We start from the raw sequence: 19,558 nt of genomic DNA, 5'->3' as shown, positions 1-19,558 counted from the left end.
TATATATATTATATTTATATATAAATAAATGAATAAATATATACACACACACACACACACACACACACATATATATATATATATATATATATATATATATATATATATATATATATGTGTGTGTATATTTATTCATTTATTTATATATAAATATAATATATATATATATATATTCATTTATATATATATATATATATATTTTTAAATTACTATATTTATTTTTATATATATATATATATATATATATATATATATATATATATAATTTCTTTTTTTTAACAGAGAATCTAGAGAATAAAATGGCGTTTGTTGCAATATTTTATGTCACACTGTATTTGTGCAGTGGTGTTTTAAACACATTTTTTTTTGGGCAAAACTGACACTTTAATGAATTTAAAAAAAATAAAAAAAATAAAAAAAGAGTATAGTTATCCCAATTTTTTTGTATAATGTGAAAGATGAGGTTACGCCGAGTAAATAGATACCAAACACGTCACGCTTTATAATTGTACGCGCTCGTGGAATGGCCACAAACTTTGGTACCTAAAAATCTCCATAGGCAACACTTGAATTTTTTTTTTTTTTTTTTACGGTTACCAGGTTAGAGTTATAGAGGAGGTCTAGTGCTAGAATTATTGCTGTCGCTCTGACGATCGCGGCGATACATCACATGTGTGATTTGAACACCGTTTACATATGCGGGGCGCGACCTCCGTATGCGTTTTCTTTGCTGCACGAGGAAGGAAGGGCTTCCCATCATGTTAGCTGAGCTGTCATAGGCATGACTGGAAGCCAGTGGGAAGGGATCCCATTGCATTGCATTGACCAAGCTGTCAGTCATGATCGGGGCCAACGGGAAGGGCTCCTATTACAGAGACCGTGCTGTCATAGTCATGACCGGGGGGCCAATGGGAAGCGCTTCCATCACAATGACCGAGCTGTCATAGTCATAGCTGGGGGCCAACAGGAAGGACTCCCATCATATTAACCGAGCTGTCATAAGCATGACTCCAAGCCAATGGGAAGAGCTCCCATCACATTGACCAAGCTGTCAGTCATGATTGGGGCCAATGGCAAGGGCTCCTATCACAGAGACCGTGCTGTCATAGTCATGACTGGTGGCCAATGGGAAGGGCTCCCATCACATTGATGAGGCTGTCATAGCCATGATCGGGGGGCCAATGGGAAGGGCTCCCATCTCAATGACTGTGCTGTCATAGCCATGACTGGGGGGCCAATGGGAAGGGCTCCCATCACAATGACTGTGCTGTCATAGCCATGACCGGGGGGCCAATGGGAAGGGCTCCCATTACAATGACCGAGCTGTCATAGCCATGACCGGGGGGGCCAATGGGAAGGGCTCCCATCTCAATGACTGTGCTGTCATAGCCATGACCGGGGGCCAATGGGAAGGGCTCCCATCACATTGACCGAGCTGTCGTAGCCATGACCGGAGGGCCAATGGGAAGGGCTCCCATCACAATGACCGAGCTGTCATAGCCATGATCGGGGGGCCAATGGGAAGGGCTCCCATCTCAATGACTGTGCTGTCATAGCCATGACCGGGGGGCCAATGGGAAGGGCTCCCATCACAATGACCGAGCTGTCATAGCCATGACCGGGGGGCCAATGGGAAGGGCTCCCATCACAATGACCGTGCTGTCATAGCCATGTCCGGGGGGCCAATGGGAAGGGCTCCCATCACAATGACCGAGCTGTCATAGCCATGACCGGGGGGCCAATGGGAAGGGCTCCTATCACAATGACCAAGCTGTCATAGCCATGACCGGGGGGCCAATGGGAAGGGCTCCCATCACATTGACCGAGGCTGTCATAGCCATGACCGGGGGGCCAATGGGAAGGGCTCCTATCACAATGACCAAGCTGTCATAGCCATGACCGGGGGGCCAATGGGAAGGGCTCCCATCACATTGACGAGGCTGTCATAGTCATGACCATGAGCCAGTGGCAAGGACTCCCAGTACAGTGGTTAAGCTGTCAGTGTCACCATCAGCTACCGGTCTCTCGTTATGATGAGAAGCCGGAGGGACTTTCTCCTGTTACACAGTGACAGACAATCACAGTGGACAGTGGTCACATGATGGCAAAGTCCGTCCCACCCCCCCCCCCCCCTTCTCTAATAAGACCCAGTTATAGGGCCGTAGCGGGTTAAGGCAGAGGGCCACATTGAATCGTGGAAGGTCCTCTTTAAGCTTATGCTGAGTTAAAAGAAGTTATTTTTTGAGCCTTTCTAAAAGCTGTAGAATTTTTTGAAGGCAATGCGTGCCGATAATGGCTTATTTAGTTATTATTGAAGCGGTTAAGAATCCCCCGTCATTGGCCTGTACGGTCAATTTGCCACGAGTATTGAAAGCACCGAGATAACACTGAAGGACGTATTGGAAGAAAACATGAAAATCGTATTAGAAAAAAAATAAATAAATATAGAAAATGAGAATATTACCGCTATGATTTCGGCTAAACGTTGGGATCGTCAATCAATACCGTCCTTTATTGTGCAGCCGCCGTTCGATACCTAAGAAAGGGGTGAAAGTGCTTGTCGTGTATCATCAGCGCTTGGCTGACTGGACGGGGGCGACCCGCACGCTTGCCTTTACCTGTCAAGAACGCAGAGTGGGCCCGTTTCTTATGGTTGATCCAACAAACTTGGCCAAGGTCACCGGGGGAGAGCGTGCACCGCGCTCAATCCAAAGTCATTAACTTCACAGGCGACGGAGTGCTGTGCGAAAAAAAAAAACAAAACACAATTGTATTCCGTTCTGCGGGGGGAAGGCGCGGGCGGTGAGAGCGCCATTAGTATACAGCTCCTTCGTTATACAGGGAGAAGATATGGGGGGGGGGGAGGGGGGGTGCGGAGATGAAAGGAACGGGAAGATAAAAGTCTTTTTTTTTTTTTTCCGTGGTGGATCCTGAGGATACACGCAGGCTATCTGCCGATGTGAGGCAAATTTTATCATTTCAAAGATAAAAATACACTTATTGCATTCTCTGGAGCCATCCGAGCTCCGTGTCGTAATTGTGACTTTATTTGATAAGCTCCAAGGATGGCATTGTCTCCGTCCCGCCAAAAGCCAACGTTGAGCTGTTTTTTCTTTTTTTTTTTTTCTTTGTGCGCAACAATAAATTGTCAACACTTTCTAAAATTCTCTTTAAAAGAAAAGAAAAAAAATCAGCTGGTTGCAGTTAGGATGTAGTCAGGTTATGTTGGGGTGGGGGGGGGGTGTGGGCTACTTGGGGGTAATTGCGGTCTAGGACCCCATCAGGAAGATTCTCCTTCTCTGTTTAGGATCTAGGCCCAAACTGTGGCCCTTTACCACTTTGTGTGGCCCTCAGGGCCCCTGCAGATTCTAATATGTGTTTCTCTATTGCTCTGCTATAGCGGTGATATCGAAACAGCCTCATGTAATATGTCTCCTGGCTTTGGCTGTCTCCTGAAGCATGTTCCCAGTCTCCAACAATTCCTATGGCTTTTTCACAGCCTGAGAGTTTCCTGCAGCATGTCTGCAGTCTCTGATCATCTCTTGTATCTTGTCAGCAGTCTCTGACCATCTCTTGTATCTTGTCTGCAGTCTCTGACCATCTCTTGTATTATGTCTGCAGCCTCTGATCATCTCCTGTATCTTGTCTGCAGTCTCTGACCATTTCTTGTATCATGTCTGTGGTCTCTGACCATCTCCTGTATCAAGTCAGCAATCTCCGACCATCTCTTGTACCATGTCTGCAATCTGTGACCATCTCTAGTTTCAAGTCCGCAGTCTCTGACCATCTCCTGTATCTTGTCTGCAGTCTCTGACCGTCTCCTGTATCTTGTCTGCAGTCTCTGACCATCTCTTGTATCTTGTCTGCAGTCTCTGACCATCTCCTGTATCTTGTCTGCAGTCTCTGACCATCTCCTGTATCTTGTCTGCAGTCTCTGACCATCTCCTGTATCTTGTCTGCAGTCTCTGACCATCTCCTGTATCTTGTCTGCAGTCTCTGACCGTCTCTGACCGTCTCCTGTATCTTGTCTGCAGTCTCTGACCATCTCTTGTACCATGTCTGCAATCTGTGACCATCTCTAGTTTCAAGTCCGCAGTCTCTGACCATCTCTTGTATCTTGTCTGCAGTCTCTGACCATCTCTTGTATCTTGTCTGCAGTCTCTGACCATCTCCTGTATCTTGTCTGCAGTCTCTGACCATCTCTTGTATCATGTCTGCAGCCTCTGACCATCTCCTGTATCTTGTCTGCAGTCTCTGACCATTTCTTGTATCATGTCCACGGTCTTTGACCATCTCCTGTATCGAGTCAGCAATCTCCGATCATCTCTTGTATCATGTCTGCAATCTGTGACCATCTCTAGTTTCAAGTCCGCAGTCTCTGACCATGTCTTGTATCTTGTCCACAGTCTCTGACCATCTCCTGTATCTTGTCTGCATTTTCTGACCATCTCCTGTATATTGACTACAGTCTCTGACCATCTCCTGTATCTTGTCAGCAATCCTTGACCATCTCTTGTACCATGTCTGCAATCTCTGACCATCTCTTGTTTCAAGTCCTTAGTCTCTGAAGTCTCTTGTATCAAGTTCACAATCTATGACCATCTTCTGGACCCTGTCTACAATCTCTTTTATCATGTCTGCATTCTCTGACCATCTCTTGTATCATGTCTGCATTCTCTGACCATCTCTTGTATCATCTCTGCATTCTCTGACCATCTCTTGTAACATGTCTGCAGCCTCTGACCATCTCTTGTATCATGTCCACAGTCTCTGACCATCTCTTGTATCATGTCTGCAGTCTTGGTGGACTACTCCAATGATGGCGTACAATTTTTCCCAATGACGCCAATGAGGAGGCACAATTCCCAACACCAATAATGGGGGATTGTTTGCTCCCACTGATACTGGGACATTTTTTGCTCCCAAGGGCCATAGTCCACCCTCCCCAAAGTCTGAAGGACAGAAAACTGGCCCTCAGTGTAGAAGGTTTTGAGACCCCCTGCCCTAGCGGCAGGCTGTACGTAGCCAGGAAGGAGGTCGATGAATAGCATTTGTTGCCGCTTTTTGCGTTGCAATCACATTGCGAGTGGCTGGCCACCAGACGTGTCCTCTCAGTCCAGGCAGCAGCCACCCACGTATTGCCGGCATTGGATGGGACGCTCAGTCTGGCCACTTAGCGGGAGACTGTACGTGAAGGGGATATTTGGAGACAATTGAGGAGTCAGTGAAGTAAGCGAGAGAAATTAAAGACAAGTAAATGTTGCATTAAGGCACGAAGCAACGGGTAATACTGGCAGCAATATCGCTAGATTGGAATGAAGAGAAAAGGGACAAATTTACATTTAAATTAAGGTATTTAGAATGTCTTGCATTCCAGCAGAGAGGGGAAGCAGCGGGAGAGGTGGACATGGCGGGAGGAAGAGAGGAGAATGTAAGGTGAATGCTGAAAGGCGCGGGGGGGGGGGGGGGGCACCGCGCCAATCGGGTGGAAAGGAAGGTTATTATCGCATACCGTGACATATGAACACGTATGTTGGGTCTACGCCCACTAATGGACACATCCGTGTACGTCTTCCCCTATGGAAGCGGAGATAATAGCCTGGCATTCACTTATGCCGGTGATGCGGGGTAATTATCCATCTTCCATAAATGATTCCTGAAATAAACAGCCGCTTTATTCAGGTGATGTCACCGGCAAAATACCAAACAATATCAGCCATGCACTACCCAACAGGACGCAAAGAACGCGGCATGCAAAGGCACCTGATCCCACAAAGTGTTGCAAAAAAGTAATGGCCCCAATATACTTTTATGAGACACAGGGTAGAACTAGAAATTGTTTGCCAACGTTTTATCCAATGTTCATACGTCTGGAAAGGTTTTCCTGTAAAAATGTTTATTTTTGCTGCTTGGCACACACTGAGAAGATCATATTCATTCAAGCGAACCTGTCCAACAAGTTCATTTGCAGCCCAGATGAATTTTCAGTTCAAAGTCTTACAGTTGGTTGTTTTCTTTAGAAAAGCAGCCACAGCCTGAGTAGATTAGACTGTCCCCTGCCATCATGCTGTAGATAAGAAAGCCTTGCTCTCTCTCTCTCTGTGGAAGCGGTGGCCTCTCTGCAGAGGTCCAACTATGCCCCCCCCCCCTGCTCGGACAAAGATAGAGCTTTCCAATTTAGCAAATCTCACACCCCCTGCTGGTTGGAGAGCTTTAGCTCGGACCCAGCATAGGGCCTTGTTGGACCCACCTTCCCCTGAGATATTTGTGTTCCACGTGGAAGAATTCCCTTTTATTTTTGTTCTAGTGACCACCTGAAATGTTGCACTTTCCCCAACTTTCAGTCTCGGTGACAGTTGTCGGCAGATTAAAGAGGACCGTCCTACAACCCTCACCTGAAGTAGCTCTCCTGTCAATATTTCCTGAATCAGTGATTCTCAACCAGGGTGCCGTGGAGCCTTAGGGTTCCTCCAGAGGTTGTAGGGGTTCCTTCAGCATTGGGCAATTTCTGCCTCTGAGATAAGTTCCCACCGACACCATTGATCTTTTGAGCTATCTGTAAGGAGGTAACTCTTCCCAATGACCACAAGTGTAAGGACCATTCTTCCCACTGACCACAAGTGTAAGGACCATTCTTCCCAATGACCACAAGTGTGAGGACCATTCTTCCCAATGACCACAAGTGTGAGGACCATTCTTCCCAATGACCACAAGTGTGAGGACCATTCTTCCCAATGACCACAAGTGTGAGGACCATTCTTCCCAATGACCACAAGTGTGAGGACCATTCTTCCCACTGACCACAAATTTAAGGACCATTCTTCCCAATGACCACAAGTGTAAGGACCATTCTTCCCAATGACCACAAGTGTGAGGACCATTCTTCCCAATGACCACAAGTGTGAGGACCATTCTTCCCAATGACCACAAGTGTGAGGACCATTCTTCCCAATGACCACAAATTTAAGGACCATTCTTCCCACCGACCATCACACCATTGTATAATGAGTTGTAGACTTCTAATTTTTAGCAGAGGGTTCCTATTTCAAGGGTTCCTCTGTGTTGAAAAGGTTGAGAAAAGCTGTCCTGGATCCTTTAAATCCATAAAAAAAAATAGTCCTTTGATATTTTTATTTTTTTCCCTCGTTCAATATTTTTATAGAAAATGTTTTAGTCAATAATACAATACAAAGCAATATTGTAACAATTATCCCAAACCGAGAGCCACCAGAGCCCTTCGGTAGAGATTGACCAGTATAAAATTAAACCATAAATGCGTAAACATATATCAGTGAACCCCGGCCCCCCCTGGAGGCCTAAGATAAACCACAAATCTGGGCTTTGGAGTTATATCAGCCTTTCTGCGTGCAGAAGTGCAATCGGGTCGAGCTTGGGGCGGGTGGAGGATCATTTTTAACGTCTGTTCCGGTTGGCTCAAGGAGTCCCATAGCAGCCACCCCAAAGGGATCATGCCGTGGCCTGCACCCCCCCCAGCCTCTCCCAGACTTCTGGTCCCGCCTTCCACCCCCTCAACCTTTTCCATTTGTCAGGGAGATGTGACAACTGCCTTGTGTCGGTGGGCAGAATGTTGTAGGCAATAGTAGATCACTTTGACCCAATTAAAACCTTCGACATTTTCTTATCTGCAGCTAGAATGGTCATACCTCGCCGCTGGAAGGTGACCAACCATACCTTGTCTTGGGGAGTGGTCCATGGAAGTCGATTCAATCAGAGACCTTGAATGGCTGTTGGCGCAGGAGGCTAATGGAGAAGAACAGTTTTTTTTTTTGCTAACCTGGACCTCGTGGTCTATGTTCTACTACTCGTCCGAGTTTCTCATATGGGCCTCGGCTGATCCCATACATACCTCTCCTGGATCTTGACGGAGTTTACAAAACCCATCTCTAAATTCTTGATTCTACTTTGTATTCTTGTCCTCCCTGATTTTCTTTTTCCTGCATAATTTTTTGTCTTAAAAAAATGTGTCAATGCCCTCTACACCTTAGTGCTCCCTACAACATATCTATGCATATTGAATGTATTCATGTGAGTTAAAAGTTCTTAAGGTTTTACTTTACGATCTATTATACTCTGATATTATTGAAACCGTTACCTTGATAACTGACAACGGTAATGCCGCGTACACACGATCGGACACCTCGACAACAAATCCATGGGATTTTTTTTCCGACGGATGTTGGCTCAAACTTGCCTTGCATACACACGGTTACACAACGTTGTTGGAAATTCCATACATCAGGAACGTGCTGACGTACGTCGAGCTGAGAAAATTTAAGTTCAATAGCCAGTGCGGCTCTTCCGCTTGATTCCGAGCATGCGTAGAACTTTGTGCGTCGGAATTGTGTACACGCGATCGGAATTTCCGACAACGGATTTTGTTGAGATTTCGATGGAAAATGTCCAATGGAGCCTACACATGTTCAGAATTTCCGACAAAGGGCTCCCATCAAACATTTTCCATTGGAAAATCTGACCGCGTGTACTCGGCATTACAGTTCGCTCCACTTTTCATGTGTTGATGAGTCTAGTTATTCTTCTTTTAAAGCGTAATGACCTCTGGAAATGATCCACTAGCATTTCATATACGTATGTATAATGATCTATAGTTCAATCTCAGGTTATTGTATCAATAAATTGTATCCAGTTTATTGTATGGCACCAAATCAAAGAGGAACTTCAGTGCCATTGAGTTTGTGCCTCTCTCAAAAAGCCTCAATGCCCGCCCCTTCCCTCCCCTCTTATCAGACTTTCACATACCTGACTGATGAGCCCAATAGAGCAGAGGAAGGTTTCCCTTATGAGTCTGACTCGTGGCCCCTGGTAGAGTGAACAGGAGGCATGGGAGTGCACAGTGGTATGAGAGCCTGGCGGGTCAGTTGCAAGAAGGGCGGCTCTGGATCCCAGATGCAGTGGAGATGGAAACCAAGTGAACAGCAGACAGGTAGGCAGGTGCACAGGCAGATGATGCTGAGCAGGAGCAGGGCAAACAGGTCGGATCACAGGCTGGGTCGGCAACAGGTGGGCAGTGAGGTACCAGAGGAGCAGACGGGTTCAGAGTCAAAGGCAGGCCGAGGTCAGGTGCAGGCAGAAGACAAAGGGAATCCAAAGAGCAAGCCGGGTCCTCAGGAGATCAAACATACAAGACAGGCAAACGTCAAGCAAGGGTCACAGGGAGCTGCAGATCAGACAGCACCTTCCAGTTTAAATAGGCTCATTGGCGCTAAAGCGCCACGCGCGGACTAGCATGCACATGCGCACGTACCCGTGCACCAGCGTGCACCATAGCAGCCACCACTGCGTCTTTCACGGGGACTTTCCTGACACCTCTGATGCCCATTCGCAGAAGACTTTGTATTTTGTGAATTTGTATATATTTATTTATATATAAATAATAGAGCTAAGCCCAAGAGATGTCATTAGTGACCTAGAAAATGTGTGTGCCGCTCAGGCTCAGGGGTAAAGGGGTATGTAATCAATGCTTCCGCAGCCGCTGCTAGAGTGCTGAAAGGGGATGGAACCCATCCTGGTTCCTATGAGGCTTCAGAGAACAATGGGGTGGTTCCTAAAAGTTGCACATCTAGGTGTCCCGAAGTGGTGAGCACAGTGGTAACTTCAGCCTGGACTGCAACCAGGCCAGGTCACGCCCCCTAAATGCATTTCACTCCGCCTGGTGCTTAGTCATTGAGATCAGTCATTAGTTCTGGGGGGGGGGGGCGGAGTGAAACGCGTTGGGATCGTGGCCTTGTTGGAGTCCGGGCTGAGGTTTACCACTCTACTCACCATTTCAGGATACCTGGATGTGTGACTTTTCGGGGCCACCCCATTGTTCTTTGAGGTGTCATCAGTGCGGGGCCAAAGTTGCCATACTGTGCAGCACCCCCCTTCTTGTGCATGATGTGCAAGCTTAGTGGGTGCATAGAACATATCTCCTCCTGGCTCTCTCCTCATTGCTCCCATCGCTGGGCTGACAAAGGGTAGTGATGCTACTGTCCCTATTCCTAACAGAAGGAACTTCACACATGGTGCCCCCATCGCTGCAATAAACCGTTGCCCCCCCCCTCCCCCAGGGCAGCCACCCCTCCGGCCCAGCCCTAGGTATTGTGGGCCTCGCTTGGGAGAGGAAGGGTCAACACTCTGAACCAATCAGAGTTCCGTTGCTTTGCGCAGTGATGTCTGCCAACGACTTGAATCGGGACGCAGGAGGAGAGAAACTCAATGAGTGTCCTTCATTGACCAATCACAAGATAGAAGGTTGATGAAAAGTGTATTCCTCAACTCAACTGTAGCAGAGAAAAGTGAGGCCGCTGACCCGGCTCTGTCCAGATTATAAGATGGGCTGAACATGATGTACGGACCTCATACAGAGTGCATTTCATCTGTTTGTTTAGCTTTTTGCCCAGGGTTCCACTTAATACACTTTCATAGGTGTGTATATATATATATATATATATGTATGTATGTGTATATATATATATATATATATATATATATATATATATATATATATATATATATATATATATATATATATATATATATATATGTGTATATATATATATATATATATATATATATGTATGTATATATATATATATATATAGATAGAGAATAGGACAGCAGTTCTGCTAGGACCAGTTATGCCCTCTCATGGTATGGTAGCACACCTGCAATACTGTAGGTGCAGAGTGGAGGCCTGCCGATATTCGGGGACTCTTATTACCAGTCTCCATGTCACGGTGTGTCTCTATCAATAAATAAAGCGTGCAGCCCCTGCAGGCGCGCTCCTGGCTGCTCTGAGTCTTCTGACACTCACTCCAGGCAAGAAACAAAGCGTACAAGGGTCTGTCTGACGGGAAGTACAGCCTGTCCGCAGCACTGACCCACTTTCTGTTCGAACTGAGGGACATAGGATGGGCACAGCCATCGCCCTGTGCATAAAACTCAACCATGACCACGATTTATCAGGAGATTGTTTTATGTGGTTCATGATCAGTTTGCCCCTGTGACATTGCTGTGCCCCGCTATTGGGTTGAAATAAACAAAAATTACACCGGCTTCTCAAGGGTGTAACTTGAGGGGCTCCAGAATTTCTAAAATGGATAAAAATATCTGTTCAGTTTTCTCCAGGTTATGTAACTCCCGGTCTCCGGTAAAGCAGGAGCAAGGGGTGGCAGAAGGGACAGCTTCCCAGGGCACAGTGGTAGGGGGGAGGCGCCCCCTCACCACACACAAGCTCCAAATCAGTGGCTAGCAACCACCAGGCTGCTCAGGCAACTCCCAGATTCGGTGAAGTGGGGACAAGGGGCGGGCAGAAGGGACAGCTGCCCAGGGCACAGTGGTAGGGGGAGGCGCGCCCCCTCACCACACACAAGCTCCAAATCAGTGGCTAGCATCCACCAGGCTGCTCAGGCAGCTACTGCTCTCTTTATGTGCTCCAACGTGCCCGCCCACAATGAAAAGCACACTGGGCATTTGCAACTACCTTCTATTTTCTAGGGAGAAAGCACTTGGTCATGCATGTGCCAACCAAAACAAGGGGGCAGAAATGGGCACAGGGTGGTACACCCCATTCTACAGTATGCATTAGGAGTAGAAAAGGGGTGCAGTTCCTTACTCATGCCCTGGGCGCTAAACCAGCCAGTCCCGGGTTCTGGGAGCCGGGGTCTGGAGTCTAGAGACTTCAAAGAGCTTTGGAAGGGCAGAAGTCTCTTTGATTTTACTGGGGACCGGAAGGTTGTGTGTGTACAGGCTTTATAATCTAGGGCCTGGCCATAGTTTGGGTCTCCTGCCCAGGTCAGAGAGTGGGCCCCTGCAACAGCACACCCTTGACGGATATCCTCATACTAGGAATGAAATGCTGCCCCCCCCCCCCCAAGAAAAAAAAATCACGCCCACCAAACGGCCCCCACATCAATTATTTTATATCATAAAATGTATTATTTGATAAATTTAATTTATCAGGAAGTCAGATTTATATGCAACAGGACCTTGTCCATATGCAAAATTATATGACATACCATTATGTTCAATTCCAAGGGGCAGGCTAGGGTAGTATATTGACAAGCTAGGGTAGTAAGTGGGTACACTAGGGCAGTATATGGACAGGCTAGGGCAGTATATAGATAGGCTAGGGTAGTAAATGGGCACACTAGGGCAGTATATAGACAGGCTGGGACAGTATATTGACAGGCTAGGGCATTATCTAGCAAGACTAGGGTAGTATAGGGGCCGGCTAGGGTAGTATAGGGGCAGGCGGAGTGGCTCGGGGGGTCAGTTGTCGTCATGACACACACAACTGCTTGAAAAAAAATCTTGCTTGTCAATTTGCTGGGCAAATAGAAGAGAAGGAGAGGTGGCAGTGGGTTTAATTTGCTGCCCCTCTCAAAGTGCTGCCTCAGTCCAATGGACCCACTGGCGCCCATGCCTGTTCCTTATGCTTTGTGAGTATGCATTTATCTTTTAGTATTAAAGTTGTATGGGGATCCTGCGCTAGGCATTTGCACCCTGTTATGTCTGAAACCAGGTTGACTTTGAGTCACAGATGAAAAGCAGAATCCCCATTGGTCAGCGAGCGTTTTCTGCACGCCAAAGGGGGCAACCTGGGGTACTGGACTGGGGATAGAGGGCAAACAATGCAGCCCGTGCCTGAAGGTAGAGTTGCTCTTCGGGGTTTGTAGTACCTGTATTGGTGCCATGTGATGGTTCCGGCGGCGGTAGTATTGTTGCCGTCTTCTCTCCCGGCTTCTCATCTCTTCAATATCCAGTGGAAATCTCATTATTTCTGATGCGTTGCAGCTTTACGCTTCAGCATAAAATATTGCGGTAAATGTCATTATTCCCTCGTTACTGGCAGTCATCTGGCAGCGTTTCCTGCACACAGGATGGGGCGCCATTTGGCGTATTAGAAATGCGTGGATTTGTGGTCCGAAAGAATCAAACCAACTGCCGTTGTCCCTTTACTGCGCCTCGGTGGGAGATCATAGCATTTCACCTCCAAGCAGTAAAGTAATGCTTATGATCTCGATGTTCCTCTTTAGCCTGTTGTGATATGAAGCGGCGCGGCATAGGGAGGGTGACGGAGTGCCGACGCTCCGTGTCCTGCCCCTGCATTTCCAATACTGGTGAATGTCCCACCATTGTGGCCACCAGCCCTAAGATCTCTACCTTCTCTAAGCCCCATTGTGTCTCATCTATTAGAGCAGAGGTCTCCAACCTTCCTAAACAAAGGGGCCAGCTTACTGTCCTTTAGACCTTTGGGGGACCAAACTATGAAAAGTGGGAGTAGAAAATACCCTAACATTAGTAGGAGTTAAAAAAAAAATTCATGGTTCCTGTGGTCAGAAGAAGGAGAAATAGTCCCCCATCATTGGTGTCCATAGTAAGAATAGTCCCCCATCATTGGTGTCCATTAGAGGAATAGCCCCCCATCATTGGTGTCCATGGGAGGAATAGCCCCCCATCATTGGTGTTCATGGGAGGAATAGCCCCCCATCATTAGTGTTCATGGGAGGAATAGCCCCCCCATCATTGGTGTCCATGGGAGGAATAGCCCCCCATCATTGTTGTTCATGGGAGGAATAGCCCCCCCATCATTGGTGTCCATGGGAGGAATAGCCCCCCATCATTGGTGTTCATGGGAGGAATAGCCCCCCCATCATTGGTGTCCATGAGAGGAATAGTCCCCATCATTGGAGGAATAGTCCCCATCGTTGGTGTCCATGGGAGAAATAGTCCCCCATCATTGGTGTCCATGGGAGAAATAGTCCTCCATCATTGGTGTCCATGGGAGGAATAGTCCCCCGTCATTGGTGTCCATGGGAAGAATAGTCCCCCATCATTGGTGTTCATCGGAGGAATAGTCCCCCATCATTGGTGTTCATGGGAAGAATAGTGCCCCATCATTGGTTTCCGTTGGAGGAATAGTACCCCATCATTGGTGTTCATGGGAGGAATAGTTCCCCAATCATTGGTGTCAGTGGGAGGAATAGTGCCCCATCATTGGTGTCAGTGGGAGGAATAGTGCCCAATCATTGGTGTCCATGGGAGGAATAGCCCCCCATCATTGGTATCAGTGGGAGGAATAGTGACCCATCATTGGTATCAGTGGGAGGAATAGTGCCCCATCATTTGTATCAGTGGGAGGAATAGTGCCCCATCATTGGCATCAGTGGGAGGAATAGTGCCCCATCATTGGCGTCAGTGGAAGGAATAGTGCCCCATCATTGATATCAGTGGGAGGAATAGTGCCCCATCATTGGTATCAGTGGGAGGAATAGTGCCCCATCACTGATGTCAGTGGGAGGAATAGTACTCCGTCATTAGTGTCAATGGGAGGAATAGTGTGAAGGGGCACCACAATGAGCCCCCTAGAAAGTTACAGGGAAGTTGCAGGCCGTGAACTTTAACACATCTATAGGGGTATAGATTTAAAAATCCCCAATCATTGGCGTCAGTGGAAGGAATAGTGCCCCATCATTGGTATCAGAGGGAGGAATAGTGCCCCATCATTGGTGTCAGTGGGGGGAATAGTCCCCCTTCATTGGTGTCAGTGGAAGAAATAGTGCCCCATCATTGGTGTCAGTGGAAGGAATAGTGCCCCATCATTGGTATCAGTGGGAGGAATAGTGCCCCATCATTGGTGTCAGTGGAAGAAATAGTGCCCCATCATTGGTGTCAGTGGAAGGAATAGTGCCCCATCATTGGTGTCAGTGGAAGGAATAGTGCCCCATCATTAGTGTCAATGGGAGGAACAGTGCCCCATCATTGGTGTCAGTGGGAGGAATAGTGCCCCATCATTGGTGTCAGTGGAAGGAATAGTGCCCCATCACTGATGTCAGTGGGAGGAATAGTGCCCCATCACTGATGTCAGTGGGAGGAATAGTGCCCCATCATTGGTGTCAGTGGGAGGAATAGTGCCCCATCATTAGTGTCAATGGAGGAACAGTGTCCCATCATTGGTGTCAGTGGGAGGAATAGTGCCCCATCATTGGTGTCAGTGGAAGGAATAGTGCCCCATCACTGATGTCAGTGGGAGGAATAGTGCCCCATCACTGATGTCAGTGGGAGGAATAGTGCCCCATCATTGGTGTCAGTGGGAGGAATAGTGCCCATCATTGGTGTCAGTGGGAGGAATAGTGCCCCATCATTAGTGTCAATGGAGGAACAGTGTCCCATCATTGGTGTCAGTGGGAGGAATAGTGCCCCATCATTGGTGTCAGTGAGAGAATAGTGCCCCATCACTGATGTCAGTGGGAGGAATAGTGCCCCATCATTGGTGTCAGTGGGAGGAATAGTGCCCCATCATTGGTGTCAGTGGAAGGAATAGTGCCCCATCATTGGTGTCAGTGGAAGGAATAGTGCTCTGTCATTAGTGTCAATGGGAGGAATAGTGTGAAGGGGCACCACAATGAGCCCCCTAGAAAGTTACAGGGAAGTTGCAGGCCGTGAACTTTAACATATCTATTGGGGTATAGATTTAAAAATCCCAAACTTTTTAGTTCAAATCGCAAACTAAGACAACCAACACTACTTCTCATCAAGAAAAAAGAGAAAAGGGAAACATCTATAATATCTCGTTCTAGTGTATGCAATTCCATTCATACAATCTTCCTGTGTCTCGGGGGGGGGGGGGGGGGGGGGGGTGTTGACACTCGCAGGGCTCACAGGAAGTAGGCTGAGTGATTCGGTGTCATTAAACCTTGAAGGGACCCACGGGACGGGCAAAACACAGGTTCTCTTGAATTCTTTAACCCCTTTTATTTTTTATGCTTATTAAGGAGATATTGGTAGAGATAATAAAAAAAAATATCAGATCTCTCTACAGCCACCAAATATGAAGCCCTGGATAACTGCATAGCCTGTCCATGTGGCCTCCTAATATGAGGTGGTGGACAACTGCATAGCCTGCCCGGGTGGCCTCCTTTATATAAGGCCCTGGACAACTGCCTAGCCTGCCCATGTGGCCTTTTAATATGAGGCGCTGGACAACTTACTAGGTCTGGACAATTTTCTAGCCTGCCCATGTGGCTTCCTAATATGAGGCCGTGGACAATTGTCTAGCCTGCCCATGTGGTCTTTTAATATGAAGCCCTAGACAACTGTCTAGCCTGCCCATGTGGCCTTATATTATGAGGCCCTAGACAACTGTCTAGCCTGCCCATGTGGCCTTTTATTATGAGGCCCTAGACAACTGTCTAGCCTGCCCATGTGGCCTTTTATTATGAGGCCCTAGACAACTGTCTAGCCTGCCCATGTGGCCTTATATTATGAGGCCCTAGACAACTGCATAGCCTGCCCATGTGGCCTTTTAATATGAAGCCCTGGACAACTCTCTAGACTGCCAATGTGGCTTCCTAATATGAGGCCCTGGACAACTGTCTAGCCTGCCCATGTGGTCTTTTAATATGAGGCCCTGGACAACTGCCTAGGCCTGGACAACTGTCCAACCTGCCCATGTGGCTTCCTAATATGAGGCCCTGGACAACTGTCTAGCCTGCCCATGTGGCCTTTTTATATGAGGCCCTAGACAACTGCCTAGCCTGTCCATGTGGCCTCCTAATATGAGGCCTTTGATATCTTCCTAGTCTGCCAATGTGGTGCAATATGAATCCCTGGATGGCTGCTTTGGGTTCACCATAAGCGGCGGTATTTGCTCTCATTCTCTCTACAGCAATCTTCTTTCTTTTTTTTTTTTTTTTCCTATGTAAATAATATCTGTCTCCATCACCAGCCAATCACCTCACCAGTAATAAAACCAGGATCAATTGTGTTTGTCTGTTATGTATTGTTAATTAGGTGTCAATGAATTATTAATTGTATTATCTATCTGTACTAATGCTGGCAGCTCCCCCTCCCAATAAGCGCTTTATCAGGTGCAAAACAGCTGTAAACATAACATTCGATCAGATTAATGCCGCATCAAAGGTCACTGCACTCCCCCTACAGCTCTGGTGGAAGGGTATTCTGTCTCTTAATAAATTATGTAGTTCAGACTAATACTGCTTCGGAAAAACGTACAGCTTGGCTTTCGAGGAGCCTTGAATGCGCCATTTGTTATCGCACAACAAACCTCTCGAGTACGAGTGTAATCTTCATTAGACGGCGTGTGTGCCGCGGCTCTATGGAGTGCACAGCGCAGGGCGGAACCTGGAGGATTCAACGTCTAATCTTGTCTACCTTTAGTTGTATCTGCGTCAGGGTCAGTCCTAGCGTCATGGGCCCCTGGGCAAATAATTACACTGGGGCCCCTACCAGCCTGGATGAGCACTTTATTTCTTATTCGTACCGGAGGACACCGCTCTGGTATTCATTACCACTGGGTAATCTGCCTGCTTCCGGTGATTGGACAATCGCAAAGGAAAGAAGGCTAAAACCCCTCCCACTCCTAGCTATCCTCTGTTTTGCTAGTGTCCTTCTTTTTAGTGAGAGAACCTTCCTTCTCTCTTTCTTTCTTTCTCTCTCTCTCTCTCTCCCCCGTTCTCCCTCTCCTGCTCCACCCTCTCTTTCTCTCCTTCTCCCCCTCTCCCCTCTCTTCTCTCCCTTCCCCCCCCCCTCTCTCTCTTCTCTCTCTCTCCCCTCTCTCTCTCTCTTTCTCTCTCTCTCCTCTTTCCCTCCCCGCACCCCCTCTCTCCCCCCCTCTCCTCCTCCCTTCTCTCCCCCTCTCCTCCTCCTCTCTCTCCCCCTCTCCTCTCTCTCCGCCCTCTCTCTCTCTCTCTATAATTTATTATCCTGGGAACCGAGGAGGGTTTATAGTTTATTTTTGGGGAAATGAGAAGGAGGGTTGATAGTTTCTCCCCCCTCCTCTTTTCTCCCTCCCGCTCTCCCCGCCCCCTCTCTCTCTCTCTCCCCCCCCTTTCTCTCTCTCTCCCCCCCTCTCTCTCTCTCTCTCTCCCCTCTCTCTCTCTCTCCCCTCTCTCTCTCTCTCTCTTCTCTCTCCCTCTCTCTCTCCTCTCTTCTCTCTCTCTCTCTCTCTCTCTCTCTCTCTCTCTCTCTCTCTCCCCTCTCTCTCTCTCCCCTCTCTCTCTCTCTCTCTCTCTCCGCCCCTCTCCCCCCCCTCTCTCTCTCTATAGTTTATCATCTTGGGAACCGAGGAGGGTTTATAATTTACTTTTTGGGGAAATCTCTCTCCCCCTCTCCCCTCTCTCCCCCTTCTCTCTCTCCCCCCACACTCTCTCTCCCCCACTCTCTCTCTCTCTCTCTCCCCACTCTCTCTCTCTCCCCCCACTCTCTCTCTCTTTACCCCTTCTCTCTCTCTTCACCCCTTCTCTCTCTCTTTACCCCTTCTCTCTCTTTTACTCCCTTCTCTCTCTCTCTCCCCCCCTCTCTCGCTCTCTCTCTGCCCCTCTCTCTTCCACCCACCCCCTCTCTCTCTCTCTATAGTTTATTATCCTGGGAACCGAGGAGGAGGGTTTATAGTTTATTCTTTTGGGAAATGAGGAGGAGGGTTTATAGTTTCTCGGGGGGGGGGGGTTTATTATCGTGAGATCCGAGGAGGAGGGTCTATAGTTTTTTTTCCCCCTTGACTTGAGGAGGAGAGATTATAGTTGACTTTCTTTGGGGGATCCAAGAAAAGGCTTTACAGCTTGTCAGTTGCAAATCCTGCAGGAACATCATCTATCTCATTTTGGTGAGAGATATTTTTCTTCTTGTATATGTGTGTGTGTACTGTATATATCATTTTTTATTATATTGTTTTATATATATATATATATATATATATTTTTTTTTTTTTACGCTGGTTGAAGCAAATTTATTTGTAAAAATGTAGTCAGGTCGGTGTTGGATAATCCCGCGGCACGGGGCTCCTTATTCATCTTTTTTGCTTTACTAAGTTATGTAAAGTGCAGTTGGTAGCCGGGAAGACATTCGCTGCTTTGCAGCTGTTCAGCATTCTGTAATAAGTGATTTTCAATGATGCCTAATCCACTTTTCCTCCCGGTGTCCTCTCGCTCCACTCTCTATCTCTCTCGTTCTTTCTTTCTTTCTCTCTCTCTCTCTTTGTCTCTCTCTGTTCTCTCGCTCGGTTTCTCTCTGTATCTCTCTCTCCCCTCTCTCCCCCTCTGTCTCTCTCTCCCCCTCTGTCTCTCCCCCTCTGTCTCTCCCCCTCTGTCTCTCTCCCCTCTGTCTCTCTCCCCTCTGTCTCTCCCCCTCTGTCTATCCCCCTCTGTCTCTCTCCCCCTCTGTCCTCTCTCCCCTCTGTCTCTCTCCCCCTCTGTCTCTCTCCCCTCTGTCTCTCTCCCCCTCTGTCTCTCTCCCCCTCTGTGTCTCTCCCCCTCTGTCTCTCTCCCACTCTGTCTCTCGCTCTCTGTCTCTCGGTCTCTCTCTCTCTCTCTGTATCTCTCTCTCCGTCTCTCTGTCTCTCTCTCTCCCCCTCTCTCCCCCTCTGTCTCTCTCTCCCCTCTGTCTCTCTCTCCCCCTCTGTCTCGTTCTCCCCCTCTGTCTCGTTCTCCCCCTCTGTCTCGTTCTTCCCTCTGTCTCGTTCTTCCCTCTGTCTCGTTCTCCCCCTCTGTCTCGTTCTCTCCCCTCTGTCTCTTCTTCC

General features: G+C 47.7%; 1 protein-coding gene across 1 annotated transcript in view; it reads left to right on the top strand.

The window, feature by feature from the left end:
- Window positions 1–19,558, top strand: part of IGSF21 (immunoglobin superfamily member 21) — a 674,741-nt gene that overhangs the window by 261,310 nt on the left and 393,873 nt on the right. The gene's annotated exons all lie outside the window — the stretch shown is intronic.

This window comes from Lithobates pipiens, unplaced genomic scaffold, assembly GCF_037356315.1.
Source record: "Lithobates pipiens isolate NorthernLeopardFrog02 unplaced genomic scaffold, aLitPip1_a1.2 Scaffold_27, whole genome shotgun sequence".
Classification (NCBI taxonomy): Eukaryota; Metazoa; Chordata; class Amphibia; order Anura; family Ranidae; genus Lithobates; species Lithobates pipiens.
Note: the sequence above shows the minus strand (reverse complement) of the source record. Positions and strands in the feature narration are given on the sequence as shown.